Here is a 23,173-nt window from a genome sequence, read left to right on the forward strand (position 1 = left end):
CAATTCCAGGAGCAAAAGCACCAACCCAGAAGAGCTCAGGTTTCCCTGGTGGCTCAGTGGTAAAGAATCCTCCTGCAATGCAGGAGACGCAGGTTCGATCCCTGGGTTGGGAAGATCCCCTGGGGGAGAAAATGATAACCCACTCCAGTATTCTTGCCTGGAGAATCCCAGGACAGAGGAGTCTGGGGGACTACAATCCACAAGGTCACAAAGAGGTGGACATAACTGAGCATGCACCCAGAAGAGCTCAGTTCGGGAGAACAAACAGAAAACAAGCCATCTTATGTTAACTACTTCCTTGCCTGCAGCCAGATTTACAGCGGATGTCATGTATCTGTAAAAAAAGGCCAAACAAGTAGATGGCACACGTGTAAACTGGATTAAGGGTGTGACTGATACCTCTTGAGGCTTTTAAAAGAATGACAGTTTTCTAGAAACAAAGACCTGCACCTGAAAATTAGAAGGGGTGACTCTCTGGTCTAGGATCAGAATTCATAAGGAGTCCTGTAACTTGTTTATGACTGGCCTCACTGAAACATTCTGGACAACAACCAATATCCTCTCTCTTTCCTTCCCTCCCGACCTCCACCTCCGTGGCTCCTGAGCTCTCTTCTTTTCCAGCCACCAGTCGGAATGAACTTGATGAACATTAACAGCTTCTTATCACCCTGTTTATATTTGTTTTCCACTCAAGCCAGGCCTCCCTCAAAATGTTTCTTTTTAGAATTTCATCAATAATGCCACTCTTACATTCCTTGTCATCAAGGCTCACAGCCTCAAAGTCACCTTGCCCTCTCACCCTTTTGACTTTACTCCTCTACATCTGGTCAATTCTTAACCAGTTAATCCAGGAGCTGAGTATAAAGAAGTGGACAAGACAAGCACTGACCTTGGGGAACTTACAATCTTAGCCAAGAACCTGAGCCTACACGAGAAGTGTGCTTATTGGGACCTTTATCTGTGCCAGTAGTGTGCTAGGGCCTTTACCACCCCTGGCAGGTTATAAAGCCAGATATAACAGGAAGTGAAAGTGAAAGTCACTCAGTCGTGTCCAACTCTTTTCAACCCCATAGACTGTAGTCCATGTAATTCTCCAGGCCAGAATACTAGAGTGGGTAGACTTTCCCTTCTCCAAGGGATCTTCCCAACCCAGGGATCAAACCCAGGTCTCCCACATTGCAGGCAGATTCTTTACCAGGTGAGCCACCAGGCAAACCCAAGAATACTGGAGTGGGTAGCCTATCCCTTCTCCAGCAGATCTTCCTGACCCAGGAATCGAATCAGGGTCTCCTGCACTGCAGGTGGATTCTTTACCAGCTAAGCAACCAGGAAAGCCCCATAACAGGAAGAGATACTGCAAATTAACATTATTTAAAATTGAGACAAAGGAAATGGAGAATAAAAGATTCCCTAAGGAATTCACACCACTGATCCTACTCCCCTCCCAATTTCTCACTGTTAAACTCACACAGGCTTTTCTCTCTAAACTAAAAGAAAGGGGGCAGGGTGGAGGGAAGATACTTCAAGGTCAAAAAACATTCACACATTAAAAACTGATTGGGACTTCCTGGCAGCCCAGTGGTTAAGATTTCATACTTCCATTTCAAGAGGCACAGGTTCGATACCTGGTCAGGGAACTAAGATCCCACAGACTGTGCAGCACTCAAGTAAAGCCAGAAAATGGGCATACAGACTCCAAACTCCTAGATCGAGTTTGCTCTACAGAGAAAGGCAATTTGCTCTCTTGCTAGGGAGGCCAGGTAGAATTCTCAAAGAGAATGTTTCAAGCCCTCCTCCTTTCCAAGGTGATTGTGGGTTTGGAGCACAAATGTCCCTGAAAAAGCCAGAGCCGCTCCTTTTGAGTAGCCAAGCTGAACGCCTGCTTTACACAACAGATTCCTCCAGCACTGCTGTCATATTAAATAACCCATGGGTATTCCCCCGGACTGTTAACCTCATGAGGGCAAGTGCTGTGTCCATTTTGTTCTCTGTTCACAATGCCTGAACAACCACAGGCATTCACTAAGTACCTGCCACACAAATGACCTGACTTCCTTCCTTCCTCTTGGTTTCTGTAGCAACCCTCTGCCCACCTCCCACCAGTCTGACATCACAGCCCAACCAGATTTTCAGCTCACAAATGATCAGGACTTGAGGGCGCACGTAAAGGGGAAACTAAGACGGACCAATGAAATCTTATGAAACCCAGAGCCTGTTTTTCTTGCCATCCTGCTGTGTAACAAGCAAAATCCCCCACAGGACCGAAACGAGGAGGTAGACGGCCTTCCCATGGCACAGTTTCTACCTGGGGGTGGATGAGAATCAAGGATTGATAAAGGTGTGGACCAGCCAACACACCATGTGTTAACCCTCTAGAAATGCCTTGAGCATGCCAACTGAAAGAACAGCACCTACTGAACACAAAACTGCTCACTGGCTATCTGGAGAAAGAGAGTATATGTGGCAACTCAGCCCAAGAAGTCTGTTCCCTTCCTCGCTGCCTAAAGACACAGTTAGAGACCTTGTTCGCACTGCATGTGGACGGGTGGCTGACCCACATAAATAAACCTGAGGAAACCAGAGCCAGGCTGCAAGGGGTTTCGGTCTGCTAACAGGGTGGGAAGGAGAGGCAGTCAGCTCGCCCAGACAGCATGTTCTCAAATACTCGGCAGTCCGCCTACATCCAGGATGCCACCAGTACCTGCCACCGTCTCACCTGGGTGAGACAGACCGCAAGGGGAAAATGACTCAGAGAACACATCCCGTCGGCCTGGAGTCAGAGTGTTTTTTAAATTGTAAGGAAGCACACTATAGAGATAGAAGAGTTAAGCAGGCCAGGCTAAACACAACAACTCCCCTTTTAAGAACAGTTCTTCTTCCGAAGAACTGAATTTAGAGGCTCATTCTCTTTTGTAATTTCACTATTAAAGACTCAGAAGCCACAATCACAGAGGGATATGAGTTTGTTCCTAACGATATGAACCACACACCCTTTTGGGTTCCAGCCTTCTTTCCTGGAAGAGGCCCAGGGAAAAGAAGCTGATCACACTGGGACAGAAAATGCACCAGACTAGGAATCTGAAGCCCTGGCTTCTGCCCTGGCCCCGTCACCACTCTAGGAAATGAGCTCTGAGCAACCATATCCCATTTTTCTCTATAAAGTGAGGTGGTGAAATGAGACCATCCTCAAGTCCCATCCTTCCAACTTCGGCATTTCACGAGCTCTCTCTGGTCACATGCCTGGCGTGCTGTGCAAGTAACATCTGGATACTGTCTCCTCACTCTTTTGAGACTCCTAGTACTTAGGAACAGAATTCAAATTAACAGGTAGTGAAAGTGAAAGTGTAAGTTGCTCAATGACTCCATGGATTGTAGCCCATCAGGCTCCTCTGTCCATGGGATTTCTCAGGCAAGAATACTGGAGTAGGTTGCCATTCCCTTCTCCAGGGGATCTTCCCAAACCAGGGATCTAACCCAGGTCCCCCGCATTGCAGGCAGATTCTTTACCATCTGAGCCACAAGGGAAGCCATTAACAGGTAAAGCCTACTCCAAATCTAAAACTTTCGGCAGTGAACAGTGGCTGTGAAGTTATGGCTGCACTCATACACATTTACACACACACACACACACACATACACGAACTTTCTGGAAGAACTGGTCCTGGGACTTAGCTATAGGTACAGGAACCTGAAACAGGTACAAGGGAAAATAACTCAACTTCCTAGTTTTTGTCTGGCTTGTGGACAAAGGGCATGTGCCCTGTGGCCCACACATTTCTGAGGCAGAACTATCTGGACTCTCGGATCCTCAGGTGGCCTAAACATGCACACTTTCAGGAGATTCTGGTAGGAATCTAGGAGCAGGAGAAGCAAGACCAGCTACTGATCACAAACGCGAGGAGTTCCAATCAGGACAAGGGCGAGAGTAGGCATGGCATATTTCAGTACTGAGGCTGCTATGATGCAAAGCCACCCAGGGGCAGATTCTGTAGAGGAAATGACACTCCCAGCAGCACCATCTGTTCCTCTTTGTGTCTGGCATGATCTATATTTTAAACCTTGGGTGCAACTAAGGTCTGCCTGTAAAGCTGTTCTAAAAAATATTTTTTCTAGACTTGTGTTTACATAGACTCTTACCCTCCCCCATCACTGACTGGCTTTCTCTTCAGTAGGCACGCCACTCCCCAGCCCAGCAGCAGCCTCAAGCAGGTGCATAGAACCCTTGCATGCAATTTTTCATACAGAGAGGAAAAACTTTTGAGAACTATAAATTACATTGATAAGGAAGGCTCTGTGGGGTTCATGGTAACTCTCTCTCCAAAAGACATGATGATGCAATTTAGATCTGGGAGGCTTCATGCTAAACCATCCCCTCCCACTCCCCCCCCCTTTTTTTAAAGTAGAAGTACATGTGCATTGAATTTAAGCACTACTGCATCTATTAGCTCTCACTACTGTTTATAAAGTTCTGCACCAAAGATCTGGAAACAATGCTACTGGAGAGTTCAAACTTCTTACATATATGATATAGACAGAGAGATAGGGCACCTCTTCTTAAATTCAGGGCAATACTTTCAACATCTTTCGACAGGAGATATCACTATACTGTTCTTACCCAAACAAACAACATAACCAAGTAGAACATCAAATCCAAAATAAAAATACAGATGCAGCTTTAAAAACAATTCCCTGAGGAATGAAAAAATCTATGCCTACACAAAAACCATGAGTTCACAGCAGCACTATTCATAATCACCGAAACACAGAACCAACCCAAATGTCTGTCCACTGATGAATGGATAAACAAAATATGGTATATCTATACAGCAGATTATTCAGCAATAAAGCAAAATGAAGTAGTGACATATGTTACAACATGGTTAAGCGTCAGCAACATTATGCTAAATTAAAGAAAGCAATCATTAAAGACTGCATAATATATGATTCTATTCAAATGAAATGTCCTAATACGTAAACTATAGACAGAGCATAGACTACTGGTACCCCTGAACTAGAGGAATTGTAGAGAAACAGGGAGTGATTACTAACGGAGTTGCTTTGGGAGGTGATGAAAATGTTCTAAGATTAGATTAGATTATAGTGATCACTTGGTTGTGATTGTTGTGAAGCCATTCAGTCGTGTCCGACTCTTTGCAACCCCATAGACTGTAGCCTACCAGGCTCCTCTGTCCATGGAATTTTCCAGGCAAGAGTACTGGAGTGGGTTGCCATTTCCTTCTCCAGGGGATTTTCCTGACCCAGGGATCAAACCCAGGTCTCTCGCACTGTAGGCAGACGCTTAACCATCTGAGCCACCAGGGAAGCAGATGTATAAGAAAGGGTATTTAAATCACAGCTGATCTAGTTAACGGAATTTTATAAAGCCACTAAAACTAACTATAAAAGTTATGTGTCATTACAAGAAAATGTTTATGCTGTAATGTTAGATAATAAAAAGAAATAGAAAATTGAATGTACAGGACTACCACAGAATAAATACATGGACATGATGTTTGTGTTAAGATGGTAGAATCACAGTGGTTCCCCTCCTCTATTTTCATCTTGTCCCAGCATATTAACAATTAAAAAAAAAAAAAAAACAAACCTCAGTCTCCCTTCTTCCCTCAGTTTGTCTTGACTACAACTTAAAATGCAAAATAAGCAAAACCAACTTGTTCTCTTTTTCAAGTTCTCTTTTTTAAACTCCCATCAACTTAGTTTACTGAGATCAACTAAGAATAACCCAAAGAAGGAAGAAAGGGATGAACACTCCTTCTTTCCCATTCCCAGAAGCAAGTTTCATGGGCCTCAGTTCAGCTCAGTCGCTCAGCTGTGTCTGACTCTTTGTGACCCCATGAATCGCAGCATGCCAGGCTTCCCTGTCGATCACCAACTCCCAGAGCTTATTCAAACTCATGTCCACTGAGTCAGTGATGCCATCCAACCATCTCATCCTCTCTCGTCCCTTTCTCCTCTTGCCAATCTTTTCCAGCATCAGGATCTTTTCCAATGAGTCAGTTCTTCGCATCATTAGCCTAGTCTAGCCAAAATTTCAGCAAGGAGAGTCTACACCTAGGGCAATTTACACTCTCTTCTTCAACTGTGAATGACGGCAAGTCACTGCTGGCGGGAGGCTGGATTTGGAAAGATTAGACTTTCCCCTTCTTAAAAACGGACAGAAAGAATGCTTTAGCAGCACATATACTAAAACTGAAATGACACAGAGAAGATTAGCATGGCCCCTGCGCAAGGATGACACGCAAATTCGTGAAGTGTTTCATTTAAAAAAAAAGAAAGAAAGAAACAGGAAACTGGGGGAAAAACCCCTATCTGTGTCTCTTCGCTGAGGTTCTGTGTTCAATCACCAACTATAGGAGGAATGAATCCTGAGTCATCAAATTTTTCACCACAGAAGATCCTCTTGGGTAATAAGGAACTGTCAGTCACCACCTCTGCGTCTACAAACCCAGGCTAACTTTCATCAGGAATCCCAGGCTAACTTTCCCCAGATTAAGCAATGAGGCTCTGCCAAAAATATTAATAATAATAATACTTGTATATGCGTCGGGGGGGAGTACACTTATGGGCACACTGCTATCAGGTAATTTTATAAGGATCCACTAACACTGGCGACACTAACAGGGAACTACATCTGTTTCTGCTTGAGAAAAATGCTTCAATAATATCCTGTTTCTGGAGGACTGCATGAATTCTTGGCATGCAGCTTCTGATGTTTCAAGGGTGGCTATTTTCCTCTTTTGAGATGGAAAGAGTCAGGGAGGCAGAATACATCACAGGCACCAACGGAGTCTGTGAAACCCACTTAGTTTTCACCATGGCCGCTGCATTTCCCGCTCCTGCTGTTCCAGCACCTTCACAGAGACTCGACCGTCCCCCAGCCCTGACGGCAGCACAGGTGGCCGTCCACGGCTGCAGCGACCCAGCTCAGCACCACTGCAGGGCCTACCAAAGGAGTGGAGACTTCCGCACTCAGGCATGAACCAGAAGATGAGAGAGCAAACAGAGGAATCCTACTGGTTTCTAGGCCCAGGAACTAAGAGGGAAAGAAAAAGGCCAGCATCACAGACACAGGTGAGCACAAGAAAAGGGAAACATCCGTAGGTGCCCACAGGCTCTGCTGCTAAAACCTAGCCCTTGTCTGAGGTGCCTCTTTCCCCAGAACCTCTACTCTTTCAGATAAAGATTTTACAAAGAGACACAGGAACTCATAGCCATCTAAGGGTACAACGGCTGCTGCCGTGAATCCTAGTCAGGGCAGGAGCAAACGTGTCTTGATGCTCAAGGATGGTCATCCCCATGTTGTCCTGAGACTGCTTCACTGGTCTCAGATCCATAGCTGTTAGCAGCTTCCAACACTCATCACATACCCCCAGCCCCAGCCTCCAGTTGCATCCTTCATTCCAACCAATAAGGAAACAACATCGGCATATTACGGGCCTTATTTCTCACTGCTCTAGTTTCAAGTTTCCTGCAATGTGGCAATGTAACTTAAGAATATTAAGTTTTTAAAAACTCACTCCATTAAGTTAAGCCTCACCCTAGTCGGATATGTGGGTGGACCCTAGCCTGAAGCCATCTCGACCAGGAGAAAGAATCTCTATCGACATACAAGCATTTATCCCAATGCTTACTCTTAGCCCAAGAAGCAAATCTGCACCCAAGTCTACACCACAGTAATATCTGCCTTCAAAGTTAAAAACAAAAAAGGCACTGGGCTTCTCCGTCTCCTTGTCCCTTCTCCTGTTTCTCCTACTGCCTGAGGGAATACCCCCTTGACAAGACTTCCTTACTGTCCAGGCGGATGGAAGAGGGAAAAGGAATCCTGCTTGTCAGCTTTCACTAGGAGATCACATGTCAGTTCAGGAGCTCAGTAAAGTGCTTCCTGCATGGCAATTACACAACTGGGCCTGGTGGGTCTGCAGACATTCAGGCCTCCAAGTGGGCACGTCAAGCCTGGACACAGGCATCATGTCCCTCTCCGCAAATCGCCCCTTGGTCAACGGAGAACTACAGAGGAAGATGAGGACGTGTGCTCTCTGGCCTTTCTTCTCGGCCTGTAAGAGGCTCTGCTAAAGACATTCTCCCCAGTTCAACTGTTCTGGTACAGAAATGAGGAAGATTACATGACTCACGAATTTTTTCAAAGACACAGTACTATAATTCTCCGGGCCACAGACAGATACCAGTAGTTATCTGGTTATCAAAGAGCTAGGAATGTGGAAAAAGAGAACAAGATTTAAAACATAAGGCAAATTTTTTTCCTGGAGGATGGAAACGCATAATGCTGAGTAGCAATAAACTTGAAATACGTTCTTACTTTTAAGAAGTCAGGTGAATAATTCCCTTTGGAGGGGGCATACGTGTGTTATGGGGGGTGGAGGGGGGGAGCTATAGAGATTGCTGCCCTGGCCATCGCAAGGGAGGAAATCCCCTACGAAGAGACCATTACATGACAGCACAAGTTCAACCACCACATGATGGAGACCAGCCAGGAGACCAAAGTGCTGAGGGCTCATCGTCTGCCAGCCTGCATCTGTAACAGCTCATTCTACGTTTCTCCCTTTTGTTTCTATCTGCCCAAATTCTGACCTTTGAGCAGGCAAGCCTCCAGCAAATAAGCTGAACTCTGCCATCTGACAACGGGTTTGCTCAGAGGGTTTAAGCACTGCAGGGTGGTGGTGGTGGCGAAGGGGGAGCCCTGGGATGTCTTACTGTGATCAGGGACCTGCCTCATCTAGCTGTAGGTGAGGTTTGGTTTCACAGAACACTTCTACTACAGTATCCAAAAAGCCACTCTGTGGACACGGATTTCTGTTTATCAGGCCTTGTTACCAGTACTGTCCCCTATGAACACACTGAGCAGAACTTCCTTAAGCAGCAATGGCCACCAGTGAAAATTACCAACATAATCCAAAATGAGCTGATTTAAAAACTGTGAACTCTGTAAGGAATGGCTGGGTTCTGTCTTATTCACTGCAGTAACCCGAATACCTAGCACACAGTGCCTGGCATATATTCTATATCACCAATACTTCGTGAAACTAAAGAAAAGAAAGAATGTATGAACAAGCCAATGTTGTGCAAACATACCATCAATGTGGACCCCAGAGAAAGAGATAAGGATGCAAGTGATCTGAGAAATAGCCACAGGAAGTACCTGCCACCAGAGGAGATTCTATGGGAACAGCAGCATCAGGCCTCCTTGCTGAACTTCCCTTGAACCAGCTATAAAGATTTGTTTCCACGATTCTTTTCTCTTAGGTCTCACGGTGCCCCAAACCACCTCCTTCTCCTGACCTCCCTTACGGGGTAACTTTTCTCACTTCAGCTGCCCCCACAGTCACAACCCTGTGGGAGGGTCAGACCGACACCAATATTTGGAGTTTCTAAAAACCAGAAATTAAAAAAAAAAAGTCTACATACACAAACAGGAAGTGGTTTCGGTGCGTCTCAGCCCGGATAATAATGAAGTTTTGGAGATTAAAGACCAGACGAGACGCGGGAGCTCCAGAAAGCTCCGGGGCTTGCACAACTGGGCTCCAAGGTTGTCCTGCGAAGTCCACCATCGCTAAGCTGACCCTGCCCCAGCTCGGGACCCGCCGCTTTCGTTGGCCCTGACGCGAAAACGGTTAACAAGTAATAAAGAAAAGCAAGCCTCTGCCTACCTCCTCTCCTGCGACCTGCAAAGTGCGGTCTCCACCCTGAACTCCGGCCCGGAACGCGACCCCGCACGGTCGGCGAGGCCCCTGGGCAGCGCGCCCCGGTCCCGGCCAGAAAGCTCCCGGCCGTAAGCCTGCCGGTCGGTGCTCCTCCCGGCCTCGGCTCACAGCCCACCCCGCCAGCCCTCCCGGCCCACGCCAAGCACCGGGGCTCGCCGCCCGGGGAGTCGGGGTGACAGCCCGGGGCGCCGGGGCAGGAAGCGCGGACAGCAGCCGACTCGGGACGGCCGCCCGGGCTCCCCAAGCCGTCCCCCTCCTGGGCGGTGCGCGCCGGCCCCGCGCCCCTGACAGCCGGCCCGCTCGGGCGCTCCTGTGACACAATGCCCGGCCCCGCCGCCGCTCCCCCGGCCGCGGTGACAACTCACCGGGGGGACGGCGCGGCGACCTCCGGGAGGGGGGCGCTCGCAGCTTCCGCGGCGCTGGGATCCGCTCCGTCGCCCGCGCGCGCCCGCAGCCCTCTCGGCTCTAGGCGAGCCCCCGCGCGCGTGCCGTCGTCTGGCCGGCGCTGCGTGAGGAGGAGGCCGGTGGCAGGGGGACGAGACTGTCGCCGGCTGAGGAGAATGGAACACCGCGGCGGCGGCGGCGGCGGCGGCAGCAGTGGCAGTGCTCGCGTCACTGGGCCAGCTGTACGGCGCGGGCGGGGGAGGCGGCGGAGGGGGGAGGGGAAGGCGCGGGAGAGGGGCGGGGCCACGCGCGCGCACGTAACGAGCGCCGGCGTCGCGCCGCCGCGATCGTCCCGTTGGGGAAAAGGCCCGGCCGGTAGACTGCTGCCAGCGCGCACGCGCTGCCGGCCGGCCCGCAAGCCCCTCGGCAGGCGAGACCGAGGAAGAAAGGGAGTTCTTAAAGGGACCGTCACGCCGACTCCGCTAGAGTAGACTGGGAGGAGGAGTTGCGGACTGACTGCGACGGCTTTGCGCTTAGCCTTTCCAGTTCTTCTGCTCTTATTGTTTGTATTATTATTTGTATTATTCGGCTATGGTTTGGTTTTTTGGAGTACTGTTATTTGCAAAGGATCGGTTTGCTCTCCGGTCGACTAGGCGCTTTCGTTCCTGCTGCCTTAGCTTAGGACTTAGGAATCCCTCTTCAGGCCCGTCGCTAAGCTGTTGTTTTTGTTGTTGCGAAGCCTACCAGCGTCAGATTGTCCCGGGGGTAGGGGTGTAAAAGGGTCCCTCGTTCAGCCATTCTGATTCAAAAAGGCTACGACTGTAGTCTTTAAGCCGGTTAAAAATCTATTTTAACAGGCTTTCCTAAAAGGGATTCCTTGGCACTCTAAAAACACGCAACGGATCTCAAAGTTGAGAAAACTGAAGTTCAGCGCGAGGGCTGTCAGTGTCGGCCCTAGTACCTCGCCGCATTCCTGGTTTTATTTCCCAGCCTGAGCTTTGTCTCCCAGGGCTATTTTCCAACATACAGTATGCAAGCAGTTTGAACACTTTATAGTTACAGCATCTCTCTCTATATGTAGGTGGTCCCCCTGCGGCCATAGGAGATAAAGTCCTCTGCTTGTGTTTACAGGGCTTTATTGCTGTTTTAGTAGCTAAGTCGTGTCCCACTCTTGCAACCCCATGCACTGGAGCCCACCAGGCTGCTCTGTCCATGGGATTTCCCAGGCAAGAATACTGAAGTGGGTTGCCATTTCCTTCTCCAGGAGATCTTCCCAACCCTGGAATGGAATCGCGTCTCCTCTATCCGCAGGCAGATTCTTTAGCACTGCGCCACCAGAGAATAACCCCTTAATGACAAAAAGTTTTGATTTTATATCTTTGCGCCCCAGGGTCTTGAACAATACTTGTCTCAGAGGTGCTCAATTAACGTTGAGGCGTTCCTACTTGATAGGCAGTGCCAAAGTCTGGGCTTGGACCCAGAGCCTCTGCTGCAGCTTGGGTCAGGCAGACTCTCTCAGGGCCTCTCACCCAGCCCAATTCTACTAGCTTCTCTAGAAAAGTGCTATGATTAACAAGTCAAATGTTTGAGGTACTTCAAATAAAGCAAGCAGAATGTCCACCACCGAGCATACACACCTATCACAAGGAAACCCTGGAGAAGGCAATGGCACCCCACTCCAGCACTCTTGCCTGGAAAATCCCATGGATGGAGGAGAATGGTAGGCTGCAGTCCATGGGGTCGTGAAGAGTCGGACACGACTGAGCGACTTCCCTTTCACTTTTCACTTTCATGCATTGGAGAAGGAAATGGCAACCCACTCTAGTGTTTTTGCCTGGACAATCCCAGGGATGGGGGAACCTGGTGGGCTGCCGTCTATGGGGTCGCACAGAGTCTGACACGACTGAAGTGATTTAGCAGCAGTAGCAAGGAAACCCTCCCATTCTGGGCCCTGCATTACCGCTGCTGCTTCCTTTTCCATAAGCCTGTCCTTGTTCTGCCTTCTTTCCTCCCTGAGTTCTGTTAAAGAGAAAACCCACAGGCCCAAAATGGCGTCATTTGTGCTAAAGCCCATGATTCCAAAGCTAGACTTAATACCAAGCCCAATTGCAGTTTCAATCTTTACCATAAATGTAATCTTAACGAGTTTGGAATTTTCTGGTCAGCACCAATGAGGAGCTGTCACATAATAACCTGTCACAGGGACCTTCTCTATTCCCCAAGAGAAAAAGAAACGATCTGCGTAATAAAACCCTTGGCACTTCTTCCCTCCCCACCACTTTCTTTTCTTTAACAATAGGTCCCTTGCCCCACCCTTTTTCCTGTAAAAAACCTTCCAATTTGTACAGCCCCTCTGAGTGCCCTTATAGTTGGGATTAGGTGCCCTTATAGCTAGATGGGATTCTCCCTGATTCCTGAACCATTGAATAAAGTCAACTAAATCTTCAAAGTTATTGGGTTGAATTTTGTTTTTTAACATTTCCGAGATCCAGACTCACTGCAGAAGGTGGACACCCTCCCTCCCTGCTCAATTTCCTCCTCTAACAAACTGGAAAATTCTTAAAGAGATGGGAATACTGGACCACCTTACCTGCCTCCTGAGAAACCTGTTAGAAAAGGCAGAGAAACCAGAGATCAAATTGCCAACATATGTGGAATCATGGAAAAAGCAAGAGAGTTCTAGAAAAGCATCTGCTTCATTGACTCTGCCAAAGCCTTTGACTGTGTCGACCAAACAAACTGGAAAATTCTTAAGGAGATGAAAGTACCAGACCACCTGACCTGCCTCTTGAGAAATCTGTATGCAGGTCAGGAAGCAACAGTTAGAACTGGGCATGGAACAACAGACTGGTTCCAAACAAGGAAAGGAGTACATCAAGGCTGTATATTGTCACCCTGCTTATTTAACTTCTATGCAGAGTACATCATGAGAAACGCTGGGCTGGAGGAAGCACAAGCTGGAATCAAGATCGCCAGGAGAAATATCAATAACCTCAGATATGCAGATGACATCACCAAGCAAAGAAGAACTAAAGACCCTCTTGATGAAAGTGAAAGAGGAGAGTGAAAAAGGTGGCTTAAAACTCAACATTCAGAAAACTAAGATCATGGCATCCGGTCCCATCACTTCATGGCAAATAAATGGGGAAACAGTGGAAACAGTGACAGACTTTATTTTGGGGGGCTCCAAAATCACTGCAGATGGTGGCTGCAGCCGTGAAATAAAAGCTTCTTGCTCCTTGGAAGAAAATTTATGACCAACCTAGACAGCATATTAAAAAGCAGAGACATTTCTTTGCCAACAAAGATCCGCCTAGTCAAAGCTATGATTTTTCCAGTAGTTGGGTATGGATGTGAGAGTTGGACTATAAAGAAAGCTGCTGCTACTGCTTCAGTCGTATCCAACTCTTAGCCACCCCATGGGCTGCAGCCCACTAGGCTCCTCCGTCCATGGGATTCTCCAGGCAAGAGTACTGGAGTGGGGTGCCATTGCCTTCTCTGAATAATGGCATTTACACTACATGAAAACAAATGTTTTAAACTAACACACACTCAAAACATAACACTTCCTAATTTTACTACATTGTACTCTTATCTGTGCTTTCACATTTATTTACATCTATTATGCATGTATGTTGGAAATCCTATATCATATTATGCTATTTGAGCTTCCCCAATGGCTCTGCAGGTAAAGAATCTGCAATGCAGGAGCTGCAGGAGTCAGGGGTTCGACCTCTGGGTCAGTAAGATCCCCTGGAGGAGGAAATGGCAACCTACTCCAGTATTCTTGCCTGGAGAATCCCATGGACAGAGACGCCTGGCAGGCTACAATCCATGGGGTCGCGAAGAGTCAGACACTACTGAGCACATATGCACAATGACAACTGTGCTATTTAGCATCTCTTCCCAATTCCAGGTTCAGTGACATCTCATTAGTAACTGAAATCAGACAGAGTGAAAGTATATACATCACAGAAATTAGTAAACACTACAAATTATCCACCCCCCCCCCATCTCCCAGAACAAGTTGGTAAACATTTACCAGCATGTGTGTGTCTATAGAAGTCACCATGTAGGAACAGTGAATCCAGCAGAGATGGCCCAGGGTTGGATACACTCCCCATTAAAGCCAGTGAGTGAATGAGGACAGAGAACATGGGTTACCCCTAAGAGACAGCCAGACCCTAAGAGAGTCTCCATTTTACAGGGAAGGTTGAGTGAAGAAGATTTGATGCCCCAAAAGTGTGTTGGTTCCATTGCCTCCTCTGAGGTGCACTAAGAAGATTTTGTTTAAATTCCCCTGGCAGAGTTGGATCTCCAGTTACCAAGGAAGAAGGGACAGGAACCTGAAAAGGAAGGTTGAATGGAAGAGGGGTGGCCAGTCCCTGTCCCTTGTGAATGCCTGACCTCTAGTGGTGGAAGTGAGAATGCAGGTCTCTACCCTTCAGTCTTTTATTTATTTATTTATTTATTTATTTATTATTGATTTAATTTTGGTGGGGAGTGCTCTTGCCTGGAAAATCCCATGAACGGAGGAGCCCGGTAGGCTGCAGTGCGTGGGGTCGCGAAGAGTCGGACACGATTGAGCGACTTCCCTTTCACTTTTCACTTTCATGCATTGGAGAAGGAAATGGCAGCCCACTCCAGTGTTCTTGCCTGGAGAATCCCAGGGACGGGGGAGCCTGGTGGGCTGCCGTCTATCAGAGTCGGACACGACTGAAGCGACTTAGCAGCAGCAGCAGCAGTAGCATACAGCATCTTATTTCCCCAGAAGGGATCAAACCCATGCCCCCTGCATTGGGAGCACAAAGTCCTAACCACCAGACTGCCGGGGAAGTCCCGGCCCTTTAGTCTTAAGGCAAGATTCTCAAAACTCCCTCCTCAGAGCTCAGCCACAGCACTCCCTAGCAGGAAGTACATGACAGCAGGGACAGTCTCTGTGGGGCAGAAAATGGACCATGGACAGAGCCTCTGCTTCAAACCAGAGTCTCAACTGTTCCCTCAAACCTATACTTCCTTTGGATAGGATTTTGTAACCCCCTCTTAGTGCTAATACTTTGGCCACCTGATCCAAAGAGCCAACTCACTGGAAAAGACCCTGATGCTGGGAAAGACTGAAGGCAGGAAAAAGGGGTGGCAGAGGATGAGCTGGCTGGATGGCATCACCAACACAATAGACATGAGTTTGAGCAAACTCCGGGAGACAGCGAAGGGCAGGGAAGCCTGTCGTGCTGCAGTCCATGGTTTCGCAAAGAGTCGGACAAGACTTAATGACTGAACAACAGCAACTTCCTACTATGGGATGAAAATCACAGATACCATAAACTGCCTACACACATACTTGCAGAAATTAAATGCATACATATGTTACCCAAAAACAGCTATCAAAAGAATATTCACAGCATCATTATTTGCAATAGCTCAAAATTGGAAACAACACAAAAGTCCACCTACAGCAGAAGGGATAGATCCGTGTGGTATGTCCATCAGTGGAATACTACGCAATGACAAGAGTGAACAGGCTTTCAGTTCACACAACCATGTGGCTGAATCTCACAATTTTAAAAGAAGCCGGACACTAAAGAAGCATATACTACATGATTTCATTTATATAAAGTTCAAAGATATATAGGCAAAATGAATGTAAGGTGTTAGAAGTCAGGATGGGAGCTGGTTACCTTTAGGGTGCATTGTGACTAGAAGGGACTTACGGGGTGCTAAGAACATTCTGTTTCTTGATCTGAGTCCTGGTTACACAAGCGTTCATTTTGCAAAAGCTCATAAGGTGTATACTTATGCTTCATTCACTTCTTTGAAGTTCATAGTTATTCAAAACAAAGTTTACTAATAGAAAAAAATCAATCAATCCAATGCTTGCATCTAGAATCATCATAACTTTGGTAACTATAAACACAGATGGATGTAGGTATATGGGTTTAGAGACCCAAATGCCTTGAGCAATGTTGCTGCCTGTTGATTTTTATGAAATGGTGAGCTCTTTTCACCAGTTAGTAAAAATAAAACTCTTCCTTCATTTATGTGATCGTTGTATTTCTGATGGTTATAAACAGAGGCTTTTTTTTTTCTGCATAAGCATCCAACGGAGCATACAAGAAACTGCAGTTTCTTACGATGCAAGGCTGCTCTGTCCGTTGCCGACCTACTAGCATCCCCTCACCCACCCTACCAACTGTGAAATGGGTATGAGGACAGTATCTACCTTGTAAGACTGTTGTAAAGATTAAATAAGTTCCTTTCAATAAAATGCCTAGAAGAGAGTCTGGCACACAGTGAGCACAAAATAAGTGCTTAATATTACTTTTATCATTCTGACTCGCTATTCAATCCCTCAGTCATGTCTGACTCTTTGCGACCCCATGGACTGAAGCACACCAGGCTTCCCTGTCCTCCACCATCTCCCGGAACTTGCTTAAACTCATGTCTATTGAGTTGGTGATCATCCAACCATCTCATCCTCTGTTGCCCCCTTCTCCTCCTGCCTTCTATCTTTCCCAGCATCAGGGTGTTTTCCAATGAGTCAGTTCTTCGCATCAGGAGGCCAAAATATTGGAGTTTCAGCTTCAGCATCAGTCCTTCCAATGAATATTCAGGACTGATTTCCTTTAGGATGAACTGGTTTGATCTCCTTGCAGTCCAAGGGACTCTCAAGAGTCTTCTCCAACACCACAGTTCAAAAGCATCAATTCTTTGGCTCTCAGCTTTCTTTATGGTTCAGTTATCTCATCCATACATCCATCCACATCATTCTGACTACCCTCACCCATTAAATGCCAGTGGTACTGTTAATACTTATAACAACCAAAAATACTCTCACAGTTGTCCAAACATCTCCTAGGAGATGACACTGCCCATAATGAACCATGGTTTTAAACCCACCAGATGACCACGGCTTACAAGAAGTAGCAGCAGCATTCATTCATTCGTTTACTCACCAACCATATGTTAAGGACAACTTGTTTCAGGCCTCACCCTCAGGGTGCTACCAGGCCGAGCGGGAAGACAAAGATGTCCACAGGTAGTGGCAACACAAGATAGCAAGTGTTTGCATAGACGAGCAAATTGCCTATTGGCGATGCTAGCCTCCTGTACAGGAGTGTGGTCAGCCTTTGGTTTGTTTTAATTTTTTAATTTAGTTACTAATATTTGAAAAGGAGATTTCACATAAAAAGCAAGACTTTCTGCTTCTCTTTTAAAATCCAAAGCGTTGTGCACACTGGGCCTGCGTTTGTGTGTCTGGTTGAGAGCTCTGCTTGTGCCACAGTCTCCACCTGGCCTGCATTTACTGTCCCTGTCTCGAGGACCCTGGAGCTTGGGGCCACTGTCATAGATCTGTCTGCTGGTAGCTATGGGAACCCCAAGGAAAATGAAAACTCTCCAGGATAAGCAGGTGAGTGAGGCTTGAATGCTCGTTGCAGGCATACTTAGTCATGTCTGACTCTTTGTGACCCCATGGACTATAGCCTGCCAGGCTCCTTTGTCCATGGAATTTTCCAGGCAAGAATACTAGAGTGGGTTGCCATTTCCTTCTCCAGGGGATCTTTCAGACTCAGGGATCGAACCCACGTGTCCTGCATCTCCTGCATTGGCAGGCAGATTCTTTACCATTGAGCCACCTGGGAAGCCAGCTTGAAGGCTTGTTGGGAGGCAAATTAAGAGGAAAAGGACAGGGATTTCCCTGGTGGTCCAGTGGCTAAGAATCTGCCTGCCAATGCAGGAGGACCCAGGTTCTATTCCTGGTCTGGGAAGATCCCACATGCCACGAAGCAGCTAAGCCCATGCACCACAATTACTGAAGCCCTTGAGCATAAAGCCTGTGCTCCACAAAGTAGAGAAGCCACCACAATGAGAAGCTTGCACACTGCAACGTGGAGTGGCCCCTAATTGCTGCAGCTAGAGGAAGCCCACATGCAGCAATGAAGACCCAGCACAGCCAAAAATAAATAACTAACTATAAAAGTTAGAAAAAAAAGAGAGAGAGAAAGGACATTTCACTGGAGAAGGAAACGGTGTGTTTAGCGGCTGTGGTCTGAAGCAGGGGGGTGCCTGAGGACCAGTCGCTAGGACATAGAGGCCTGTGGCAGAGTCCTTGGGCCACTGCAACAGAGGGTGACCTGGGACCAGCTGGAAGCCAGGCCAGAACTTGGAAGTTCCCAGGTCTGAGATCAGCCTACTGTCTTTCTCTGCATTCTTGCTTGACTTGAGATAGTTCAAAACCAGTGTGAGTGCCAGGGCTGAGGTGCTGTCAGACACTGACCACAATGTCCTTGCACCTGGGATTATCTATCACATGTCTGGGGATTGGGGCTCAGGAGATGAACAAGAAGAGAGAATAAAGTGGCAGGAACAGCATAGTCCTTGGAGTCCTTGCAGGGCTGGTCTAACCTGGCATGACTGAAGGGGTCAGAGACAGCTTCTCAGCTCCTCTCACATGTCTAAAATACACCATTCACATCCTCTAGCTCAGTGCTTCTTAAACTTTTCTGTGCACACGAATCACCTGGCCATCTTGTTAAAAGTGTAGATCCTGACTTAGCAGGTCTGGGGTGGAGCCTGAGAGTTTACATTTCAAACCCACCAGGAATGCTGTTCTGCTGGTCCAGAATCACACTTGGAGATCCCAGATAGGAGTTTCTCAACTGCCCCACTATTGGTATCGTGGACCAGATAATTCTTTGCTGTGGGGAGCTGTCCTGAACATTGTAGGGTATTGCAGCAACCTTGACCTAGACTCACTAGATGCTGATAGCAGTCCCCTAGTGTTCTGTGCTAAGTTGCTTCAGTGTGTCCAACTCTTTGTGACCTTATGGATTGTAGCCTGCTAGGCCCCTCTGTCCATGGGTTTCTCCAGGCAAGAATACTGGTGTGGGTTGCCATGCCCTTCTCCAGGGGATCTTCCCAACCCAGGGATTGAACCCACGTCTCCTGCACTGGCAGGTGGATTCTTTATCACTAGCACCACCTAGGAAGCCCACAGGCCCCCAGTTGTGATGATAAAAGAAATGTCTTCAGATACTGCCACATGTCCCTTGAAGGAGGGACAAAATAGATCTTGGTTGTCTATGGGCTTTACTGAAATTCAGAGAGCCTTCAAGGTACTGAACAGGGAAGACTGCATAATTTGTAGGGCCCAGTACAAAATGAAAATGTGGGAGCCCCTGTTCAAAAAGCAAGAAAAACATGCCAGTAATAATCACGATGGTGTGATCACTAATCTAGAGCCAGACATCCTGGAATGTGAAGTCAAGTGGGCCTTAGAAAGCATCACTACGAACAAAGCTAGTGGAGGTGATGGAATTCCAGTTGAGCTACTTCAAATCCTGAAAGATGATGCTGTGAAAGTGCTGCACTCAATATGCAAGCAAATTTGGAAAACTCAGCAGTGGCCACAGGACTGGAAAAGGTCAGTTTTCATTCCAATCCCAAAGAAAGGCAATGCCAAAGAATGCTCAAACTACCACACAATTGCACTCATCTCACATGCTAGTAAAGTAATGCTCAAAATCCTCCAAGCCAGGCTTCAGTATTACGTGAACCATGAACTTCCAGATGTTCAAGCTGGTTTTAGAAAAGACAGAGGAACCAGAGATCAAATTGCCAACATCTACTGGATCACCGAAAAAGCAAGAGAGTTCCAGAAAAACATCTATTTCTGCTTTATTGACTATCCCAAAGCCTTTGACTGTGTGGATCACAATCAACTGTGGAAAATTCTGAAAGAGATGGGAATACCAGACCACCTGACCTGCCTCTTGAGAAAGCTATATGCAGGTCAGGAAGCGACAGTTAGAACTGGACATGAAACAACAGACTGGTTCCAAGTAGGAAAAGAAGTACATCAAGGCTGTATACTGTCACCCTGCTTATTTAACTTATGTGCAGAATACACCATGAGAAATGCTGGGCTGGAAGAAGCACAAGCTGGAATCAAGATTGCCGGGAGAAATATCAATAACCTCAGATATGCAGATGATACCACCCTTATGGCAGAAAGTGAAGAGGAACTCAAAAGCCTCTTGATGAAAGTGAAAGAGGAGAGTGAAAAAGTTGGCTTAAAACTCAACATTCAGAAAACAAAGATCATGGCATCTGGTCCCATCACTTCATGGCAAATGGATGGGGAAACAGTTTCAGACTTTGTTTTTTGGGGGGCTCCAAAATCACTGCAGATGGTGACTGCAGCCATGAAATTAAAAGACGGTCACTCCTTGGAAGGAAAGTTATGACTAACCTAGACAGCATATCAAAAAGCAGAGACATTACTTTGCCAATAAAGGTCCTACTAGTCAAGGCTATGGGTTTTTCAGTAGTCATGTATGGATGTGAGAGTTGGACTGTGAAGAAAGCTGAGTGCCAAAGAATTGATGCTTTTGAACTGTGGTGTTGAAGACTCTTGAGAGTCCCTTGACTGCAAGGAGATCCAGCTAGTCCATTCTAAAGGATTTCAGTCCTGAGTGTTCTTTGGAAGGAATGATACTAAAGCTGAAACTCCAGTACTTTGGCCATCTCATGCAAAGAGTTGACTCATTGGGAAAGACTCTGATGCTGGGAGGGATTGGGGGCAGGAGGAGAAGGGGATGACAGAGGATGAGATGGCTGGATGGCATCACCGACTCAATGGATGTGAATTTGAGTGAACTCCGGGAGTTGGTGATGGACAGGGAGGCCTGGCATGCTGCGATTCATGGGGTCGAAAAGAGTCGGACACGACTGAGCAACTGAACTGAACTTAAAGGTACTAGAATGTAAAAGTTTTGCCTTTACAAATATTTTTATTACTTACGGAATCTATCAGGGATAATAAAGACACATAAGTAACAAATAAACTAACACATTGTAAAAAAAGTATTTTTGGTGTCATATTTTATATAATGCAATCAGTTCAATTCAGTCCAGTTGCTCAGTCATGTCCGACTCTTTGCGACCCTATGGACTGCAGCACGCCAGGCCTCCCTGTCCATCACCAACTCCCAAAGTTTACCCAAACTCATGTCCATTGAGTCGGTGATGCCATCCAACCAGCTCATCCTCTGTCGTCCCCTTCTCCTCCTGCCCCCAATCCCTCCCAGCATCAGGGTCTTTTCCAATGAGTCAGTTCTTTGCATCAGATGGCCAAAGTATTGGAGTTTCAGCTTCAGCATCAGTCCTTCCAATGAATATTCCAGACTGCTTTTCTTTAGGATGGACTGGTTGGATCTCCTTGCAGTCCAAGGGACTCTCAAGAGTCTCCTCCAATACCACAGTTCAACACCACATACATAGCCTTGACTAGACGGACCTTTGTTGACAAGTAATGTCTCTGCTTTTTAATATGCTATTTAGATATAATGCAATATATAATAATAATCCATTAATGTTAGATATTGATTGAGCATAAGAATTTTCTGGCTTGTTTATCTGCAAGTTCATTTATTAGGTCATCAAAATTTATAATTTTCTCAACTTTATTTTCAGTCAGTATAATGGAGAGTGATGTTAGTTGCTCTTGCAAATGTAAGATAGTAAATATTTTCAATAATTTTTTATTTTGAGAAGGAGTTTTCTGCTGATGCAGCTGTTACTGAAGCTGTTAAGAATATTTTATGGCCTGTGAATACATTTTTGATAAATTATTTCAAAATATAAATTTTGGTACATTTAGATCTGATGATTCCCATGGAACAATCTTTCTAGGCAGATTTAATTCTTCATACGAATCAGTTTCATGTAAGTTTGAATTTGTTTTTAAATGTAAATTTACACCACGCCTCTTTAATGTTTCCTTTGACTATTTCTGTACCTTGAGGTCATAAAAGAAACTGAAAGTGGCCTTATTTTTGGCATGTAACTTAAAACACCTATTTATGCACTCTTTCATTGTATCTTAAATGATAAGAAAACTTAATTTTGAAGTTACCTTGCTTGTTAGTAACTGGTTTAATTCAAGCTTCATATGAATATAGCGTTCTTTTCCATTGAATGAAAAAATTCAATTTGAATCTAATTTCTCTTTGTAAGCCTGTTAATATTTGCTTTGCAACTTTGTAATAATTCTTGAAGATTCTAAACTCCTTGAAGAATTCTAATAATTCCTTGATATGCTCTATTATAATATCTATACATATGCTCTTATTTTGTAATAATTTATTGACAAAATTTACTGCCTAAAGGCCAGCAATTCTTTTCTGGGAGCTCAGATCCAAGAGTTGTCCAGGTGCTGCAAGGATGGGCTCCAGGGGCAGAAGCAGGCCTCCCGGGGGGGGGGGGGGGGAGCCGGTGCTGCCTTCCTGTGAGCCCCTCCCCCCGCTCCTGCGGTTTCTGCCGCCGCCCCGTCACTGCCACCAGTATGGGTCCAGGTCTGACTGGGCCACACTGAGGCCCAGCGGTCTCCTAGACTTTGCCAGGCATGCATATACTTGCAAGGCCACTAAGCCTATTGCCTTGTGTTCCTGTAGCTTGCCCACCTGGGGTCTTGTCTCATGTATGCTCCATCAAGTCATTGGACTTCACTTACAAAACACTTACCCATTTCAAAGATTAAATTATTAGAAGTTTCAAGATGGAGACAGAAAAAGAGCATTAAATCAAAGCAGATTTAATGCTCTTTCTGAGCATAAGACCTGTTATAACCACCCAAGCTGCACACCCAGGAACCCAACCCCACACTGGGTGGTGATAAGCAGTGCAGGAAATGGGGCTTAGTGGGAGAGTGGTTACCAGGAGAACCCACAGGCCTCTCAGAGGCAGCAGGAAGGCCGTGGAAAGGAGAGCCAGGGACTTCCCTGGTGGGCCAATGGTTAAGACTCTGCGCCTCCATTGAGAGGGGCATGGATTCAATCCCTGGTCGGGGAACGAAGGTCTGGCATGCCCTGTGCTACAGTTGGGAAAAAAAAGACAGAGAGAGAGAGAGAGAGAGCTAGAAGACTCTGAGGGCATACAAGGAGTTGAATTTAGAGTCTACAGGCAGGCAGACCCTGCACAGTTCCGTGGAGGCAGGCTACTCTGGTGGGGACAGGAGGCGCTGGGAGAAAGCCCGTTCACAGGGACTGCTG

At 46.6% G+C, this 23,173-nt stretch overlaps 1 protein-coding gene across 3 annotated transcripts in view; it reads right to left on the bottom strand.

Annotated features, from left to right (window-relative positions):
• Positions 1-10,383, bottom strand: part of SUSD6 (sushi domain containing 6) — a 97,776-nt gene extending 87,393 nt beyond the window's left edge. For all 3 annotated transcript variants that reach the window (XM_018054035.1, XM_018054036.1, XM_018054037.1), the window contains exon 1: positions 10,106-10,383. The gene's annotated coding sequence lies outside the window, so the exon portion shown is untranslated. The remainder of the gene's footprint in view (positions 1-10,105) is intronic.

This window comes from Capra hircus, chromosome 10 (genome assembly GCF_001704415.2).
Source record: "Capra hircus breed San Clemente chromosome 10, ASM170441v1, whole genome shotgun sequence".
In the NCBI taxonomy this organism is placed as follows: Eukaryota; Metazoa; Chordata; class Mammalia; order Artiodactyla; family Bovidae; genus Capra; species Capra hircus.